The sequence below is a fragment of the Saccostrea cucullata genome, unplaced genomic scaffold, assembly GCF_032062105.1.
Source record: "Saccostrea cucullata isolate Sc308-1 unplaced genomic scaffold, CSIRO_AGI_Scuc_v1 ctg3754, whole genome shotgun sequence".
Lineage (NCBI taxonomy): Eukaryota > Metazoa > Mollusca > Bivalvia > Ostreida > Ostreidae > Saccostrea > Saccostrea cuccullata.
This window is the reverse complement of record NW_026941522.1, coordinates 25,317-32,935: the sequence shown is the minus strand read 5'-3', so window position 1 is coordinate 32,935 and position 7,619 is coordinate 25,317. Positions and strand designations below refer to the sequence as shown.

General features: G+C 30.8%; 1 long non-coding RNA gene across 1 annotated transcript; it reads right to left on the bottom strand.

The window, feature by feature from the left end:
* Positions 1 to 1,129, bottom strand: LOC134257987 (uncharacterized). The gene is made up of 2 exons (XR_009990047.1): positions 635 to 1,129; positions 1 to 506 (listed from the first exon to the last, which is right to left on the bottom strand). It is a non-coding gene; the product is annotated as an uncharacterized LOC134257987 (long non-coding RNA).
* Between the last annotated feature and the right edge of the window lie 6,490 nt (positions 1,130 to 7,619).

Sequence of the window (7,619 nt, the reverse complement as noted above, 5' to 3'; positions counted from 1 at the left end):
TAAGTAAACAGCAGTTAAAAGGCAATGACAAATCTAACAATTTAATATGAACAACGTAGGAAAATAGTAGGCTAGCGTTAAATGTTAGTATTTCACAAAAAATCCTATTGAAAATGGCACAAAAAATCCAGTGAATTGAATGTCTCAGATTCATTATTGTAGACACATCCGTGGCTCCGATCATAAAGTTCCTGAATTCACCGTTCATTGCTATATAATAGATTCATTTCCTAATGCTTGATTCACGGAACATAATATAGAATCCAATGGACACAAAGAATTCACGAGAAGAATGCGTATTCTTAAACACAACCTTGGGCTTTTTGTTAATTGAAATATCCATTTTTACACATTTAGCACAAAATTTTGCTCACGAAATTCCAACAGAATCTGTAATTTCGTTCAGTGATTTATCACCATTTGTCAACCTAGTCCTGCGTCGTTTGAGCGAGTGCCTGTCGTTGTTTTAAGGAGTGGCTAGGGTAAAATCCTCCCGAGTTCGAAACCTGCACACAAAAGAGAAAGTGCTGCATTTAAAAAAAATACACCAGAAATAATCTTCCAATTTCAAAGAAAATGCTTAAACAGTTGTAGGATTAAAATACTTCAAATCCTATCGCTTTACAAAAATTACCTGTTAACGGGAAACTCCGAAACATAAGAATATATATATCCGGATTTCATAGTAAAAACTTGAACTGAGGCATCTTGGTGTAATCGGTAAATGGCATCGTCAAAACACCCGATTCTGAAGGTATTTTTTTTTAAAATCAAAATGCACGTCGTCATCCGTGGTCGTTGCGTTGTAAAATGAATAAATTGTCAAGAATTTAGTAGAACTGACTTTTACGCATGCGTAGTTTAGATAAAAAATGTCGCAATGCGGACAAATAAGACTAAACAAAGTTAATGTTCATATTTATCGATATAAAACACCTCTCGATGATTCCTACAATTAATAAAATCAGAAGAAAAACCAAAACTGGTTTTCTTTGGCCTAACTTGATGAACAGTGCCAGGTAGTCATTCAAGCAGAACGAGACCTTACCTGTAGCTATCCAATAAGTTAACAATGGAAGTGTTCGACAATGGTGAAATGTTTTAAGTAAGTTATAAGCCTCAAACTGTCCATTATGTCAGATATTAGACTATCCTCGGCGCTAACGCGCCTCGGGTCGTCTAATATCTGACATAATGGACAGTTTTCATCTTATAACCATTACTGACAGTGATAAATTCAATATACATGTATGTGCATGTATGTATTTAAAGAATTAAAGAGAAGCTTTGAATTTTAATTCAGAAAATATTAACCTTATAACAATGATTTCTTTCTTAATGTATAAGAACTATATTCACAAAAGCTGAATTTTTTATTGTGAGTTTCAAATTAATAACAACTCTTGCAAGATGCAAAGCAAATTATATATTTAAAAAAACATCGTCACTGATTAGATCAAGTCAAGGCTACATGCAATCATTCTCAACAATGTAAATTTTCAGTCCAGTGTAACTTAAGTATTTTTTATAAAATTTATTATACCACAAATAATTTTTGCTACTACCTTAAACTTGATTTAAGCGCATAAATACTTTTTCTCCAGACAATGCGGTCTGTTGAAAACAAATTTTTGACCAACTTCCTTCCGTGCAACCTCTCTTTTCATTCTATAGCCAATGGTATGTTTCATGTCAAAAAATAGAAATTGTCTTCAGCGAGTGAACATTACCGCACTCCTCTTTTTTATTTGACAACTGCACGAACAACCTCTCCTCCAACTGCATTTACATCTACAGTTTTGCCGCCACCAGCTCGATTCCACTTCTTCCACGGTCATAAGAGAGATAAAAAGCACAACACAAAGAAGTATAATCGTCCTCATCCTTTAAAATAAGTAACTTCACGAAAGAATAAAAGAAATTCGACTGAAAAAAAAATGGTCAAGGATTTTATGATATATTTTAAAAGCATTCCAAACGTCATATATAACAATGGCAGATATTATACGTGACCAGAAAAAAAAACAAATTAAGAAAAGTGTGTACGGAAAATCTAGAGTAAAGACAACCACTGAGGGGGGAGGGGGTTCGTGAAACATGCTAACTTTCAAAACAATACATGTTTAATTAAGGGCAACAGGAAAAATATAACATATTTTAGTCAAATTTAGATATTAAATATTTTTAAAAAATCTTACTTTTTGTCTGATGTAGTTTTTTTTCTACTGTTTGATTTTAAGTAAAGACTTATCATTTATATTGTTTTAAGTTTTACGCAGCATTTTTAATTTGTAACTATTTTGTTATATTTTGGTGTGTGGGCACAGAAATAGCCTTGGGACATTTATAACAGGATGTTAATCACGTAATGCATGTACATTTGATATATTTTAAATGCACGTTTCCAAAGAAAATGATATGAGTCATAATTGAATTGAACATATTTCATTGACAAAGTCAAAGATCGGACACAAGTTCAGTAATTTAGATAGTCCTCTCCTAATATAACATTTTGTAAAATTGCCAAAGTAAAACAAAATTATATACATATGGTCTACTACATACATTGTACACATTGTAGCAATAGAAAGGAATACATTCTTTAAATATACAAATATAATTTGAGATGGTGAGAAAAAAAGTAAAACTTATTTTGAAAAACGACCACATTCATTTAAGACAGTTTGAATAGTCTTGAAAAGTTCAGCATTTTGTTCAAAAGTTAGAGAACCATCGCCCCATAGCATTAAATGTACATCAATAATATGTAAATAATTTAATGACAATTGCTTATTCATTAAGGAATTTCTTGCTTTTACATAATATTTACAAACAAAAAACAGATGATATGCATCTTCTAGTAGTCCACAAGAAAAATTAGGACTGGTTATTAGGTTACAGTCATAATTGGGTTTTTTTTGATAAGACAAAGTCAAGACATTTCATTGATTGTTACAATGTCTGCTCACTTTACTTTATCTTAATTTCGAAATCTTGATAAAAGCATTTTTGATTTCAATTATATTTTTTATTTGAGGGGAGTTATATAACTTTTATAGGGAATAGTTAAACTACACTTACTGTAAACATATTATATTTGACGTGTATGATATTTGGCGGCAAATTATGTTTTAAAAAATTGACGCAATTTTGATGCAATGAAAAGAATTGATCTGCTCAGTTATAAACATAGGAATAATCTTATGGGCAAATGTACTTACAGCTAAGATAATTAAACACAAATTGTTACCTCTGGAACTGATCACAATACACTATTTTTGGTAATGGACCCTGTAGCCAGTACAGATCAGTTTAATATTATGCCTTATAAACACGAACAAATACTTATAATTTTAGCAAGCATTAATTGTTGCTTGTTTTTCCCCTACCGGTGAAACCGGAGGGGACTATAGGTTTCCTCTGCGTCTGTCCGTCTGTCTGTCTGTCTGTCTCTCTGTCCGTCCGTCCGTCCGTCTGTCTGTCTGTCCCCGTCTGTGTGTCAGTCTGTCCCACTTGGTTTTCCCCACTTTTTTTCTAAACGCTGGCAGATATTGAGCTGAATTTTGGTACTTTGGTGTATCTTGATGAGTTATGAATCAAGTTTGAATATCGTTCCGATTCAAGGATTTTTAACGGAATTACGACCTTTTCAATTTTTCAGGGTTTTCCGCACTTTTCTCCTAAACGCTTGCAGATATTGAGCTGGTTTTTAGTATGAGACTTTACCTTAATTAGTTATAAATCAAGTTTGTATTTCGTTTTGCTTAATTGATTTTTGAAAGAATTATGGTATTTTTATTTTTAAGATTTTATAATTGGGTTGAATATAGGGTTCGTGATGCACTACATTTATGTCATGATGCACTCAATTTATGTTCTATTCAACGAGATTGTCATCAATTGAAACTCGCTGGATAGCTTTTATGAATTGATTAGTTATGGATCAAGTTTGCATTTCGTTCTACTTCATTGATTTCTGATGGAATTGTGGTATTTTTAATTTTATTAATCATTGGGTTCACAATAGGGTCCGTGATGCACTAACTAACATTAATGATGTGATGCACTACAGGATTAATGTTCTAAACGAGATTTTCATGATTTGAAACTTGCTGGATACCTTATATATAGTGACAATTATAGATCAAGTTTGATTTTTTCTGGTATAAAATTGTTGTTCAACTATGTAAAATAAGCTGTTCTGATCAACGCATTTGTGTGTGTTAAATGGCATTCAAAGACGTCAAGAATCTTTCTTTGTAAGGCAGATCCAATACATTTCATTCATATTCAAGTAATAACCAAAATGTCCATATTTAAGTAACAATTTTTCATTCACAGGCTCTAGTAAAATGACACCCCAAAGAGAAAAGGGGAACCCGGTAGGGGACATGTATTGCTTATGCAATACTCTCAGAATGCTTGTTTTATGAGATACTTTTTTCTCGAATAATTTTCAGTCATGAGATGCTCAGTGTTGTTTGCACTTAAACACATAATATCATCTTTTTGACAGAAAACTGATACTCACAGTATATAGAAATATTTAAATTGAAACAAATAATTTTTTAATGGGATATGTTCGTACCTGGTGATTCGGTTAATAAATTGAAAAATAGAACCGCCACCATCCTATTCTGTAAAGAAATCTTGACAAAAACATATATTTTATGTATATTAATTTTATTTAAATATACTTTTAGAGCAAAAAGAGAAAGAGTGGAAGCGTTTAACTTCTAGCGGTGTTACAGTCCGTCATTCCTCCGCAGTCAGATCCTCGATCTGTAAATTAAACAGATCAATACCAAAAAGAAGTAATAAAACAGTATTTAATTTTTTCTCAGTGAATTTACAACATAAAATTACCTGGTAAGTGTCATCGGGTTGAGGAAATCTTTTTGCAATTTGTTCTTCCTGTGTTCAGAAAAAAGATGTTTTAAATTTGATGCATTTTAAATATTTTACTTCCATAAAAGTAATATGATGACAAAGATATATAGTCGAATATTTAAGAAAAAGATTAAGAGCAGCAATAATAGTTAATAATAGAAAATGTGAATTGTGAACCTTATAACTACGTTTACGTTCTTAATGTAGTATATTACATTCAAAAAGGTTGAATTTTCTATTTTGAATTCCAATTTTATTGTAACTCTTGTTCTTTTTTAATTCCAATAATATTTACATAGCGTCATTGCTTAGATCAAGTCACAAAAAGTCATTGTTTACCATGTAATTTTTACCATTTTTGTTAATTTTTATTTAAGTATTTTCTTTTTAAATTAAGAATGCCGCAGATACTTTTTGCCACTACCTTAAACTTCATTTAAGCACAAAACTATAATGCAGTCTGTTGAAGACAATTTTTGACCCACTTTCTACCCTGCAACCACTTCCTGCTAAAGCCAATCACATGTTTTAAATTAAAAATAAGCCCCTGCTTCATCGAGTAAAATTACCGCATTTCTCTTTTTACCGCTGCACGTGCATCCACATCCATTACTACCACACCCACAACGACAGTTTCGTCGCCACCATCTTTTTGATTCCACTTCTTCCATAATCAGAAGAGAGGAAAAAAGCACGATACAAAGAATTATGATGGTCTTCATCCTATAAAATAAGTTTTATCACGAAAGTATGAAAAAGAATACAATTAAGAAATGGGTAAAAGTCATTCTAGAATTCTTAAAGGTTGAATTCTGTATAAAGCATACTAAAGGGCAAATGACAGATATTATTCGTGACCTGAAAGAAATAATTTGAGGTTAAAAAATAGTGTGTAAAGTAAGTCTAGCTAGGGTCCCCTACAGTTAATTTTTTCGTTGCCCTCTCCCGACGATCTGAAATAAATGAGGAATTTCTTCTGTCAAAAAAATTGAATTTTAATGATAATTTTTAAAATTTTATTTTCCAGAGTACTTAATTAAAAATGATTGCTTTTTGAAGGTTGAGAATTTTTTTGATTAGACCATTTTAGCAAGTTTTAGCAAACATTTTAGCAAACTCCCAAAGCAATAGGGTGTCTCCATAAAAATGAAAAATTCTCGGAAGAACATTCAACCACAATCAATCAATCAATCAATTAACGTAATAAATGCTCAGGGGCAACATATACATGTAAAACATTTAAACATATCCTAGATAACCATATGGAATGAACATTAAATTAAAAAAAATCGTACCTTTTGCCTTATGTAGTTTTTTTTTTCTTTTTTACATTAAATGACTTCTTCTCATTTATATAGTTTAAAGCTTTCTGCAACATTTCTGTTGCTATTTTGTGTGTTAGCACAGAGATGGCCTTGAACCATTTATAACAGGATGTTATTTACATTATACGTCGTGTAAATCTGATATTTTTGAAATGCACGTTTCCCAAGAAAATAATATGAGTCATAATAAGTTTTCACCTAATTTTTCAAGTTGTGTAGATGGTAAAAACGATTTGAAAGATAGGTTTGTAGGTACCTGAAATAATCATAAAATGATTAAAACTTATACATACATATGATAAAATAATAAAAAAAAATATCAATATTTGATTGGTACGATGTTGTATTATATAAAGACAGGTAATTGAAGTGTAAAAAACGACCAACAATGTGCCAGTTTCTGAATTATCGTTTATACGAAAGATATATAAGCTATTTAATGATCCATAGACACAAATTTGAAGACAATATTTCTTAAATTTTCTGTATAATATAACGACTTATACAGCCCAAAGCACTTTTTAAACTTACATGATTTTTCACACAAATTAAAGTAACATTTTTCTTGCAATAAAACATACAATTACATAGCTTCTGTACGATTAATTCCACTTATATCATTAAATATTTCATGTTAATGTGGATATTATCTAAAATCATTATCTTCATTTTTCAACCTCGATGTTCTAAAAGGGAATTTGTTTATAAATTGTATGATTTTAAATGTGTATGATTCTACCATAGGTATTTAAAATGAATTTATCAAATTTCTTTGATACTATTTGGTTGAAATGTTCAGATTAACTTCTTACAGATGAGTATTTTTCTAATTACATTTTCATGTCATACAGATGGGAAATACTTCTATGATTTTGCGCTTTGGTATTATATCAATGTACAGAAAATACAGAATTTACATGAACTGCACTGTTTCTGTATTTGGCAAGGCAAAAGTATGCTTAAAATTGAACGGATGCAAAGACGAGTGCATTTGAGGAGAAACCCATGAAAAATTTTTTTGGAAACTCTCATAATCTATCATCCAAGAGCATAAAAAATAATAAGATCAAAATTATGTTATAAATCAATTTCAAAATATATTTTGCTGTCACGTTTCACAATTTTTCACTATAACAATGTGACCTTAATCTGTGCGAGAAAAACCACGTGAGCTTAAAAAGTGCGTTGAGCTGTATATTGCAAAAGCATTTCACATGCAAGAAAATATAATAAAAATCTTATTTCATTTTGAAGTTACTGAAACTTCGAATTTCTGGCCGTGTTTGATTGACACGTCCTTGCACTTTCACTAATTCTAATCTTTTATTCCGGATATAGAAAATATGTTCACTTGCATACGAGACGGTAGGTTTATAATGTGATATATTATCATAAGAGATTCAA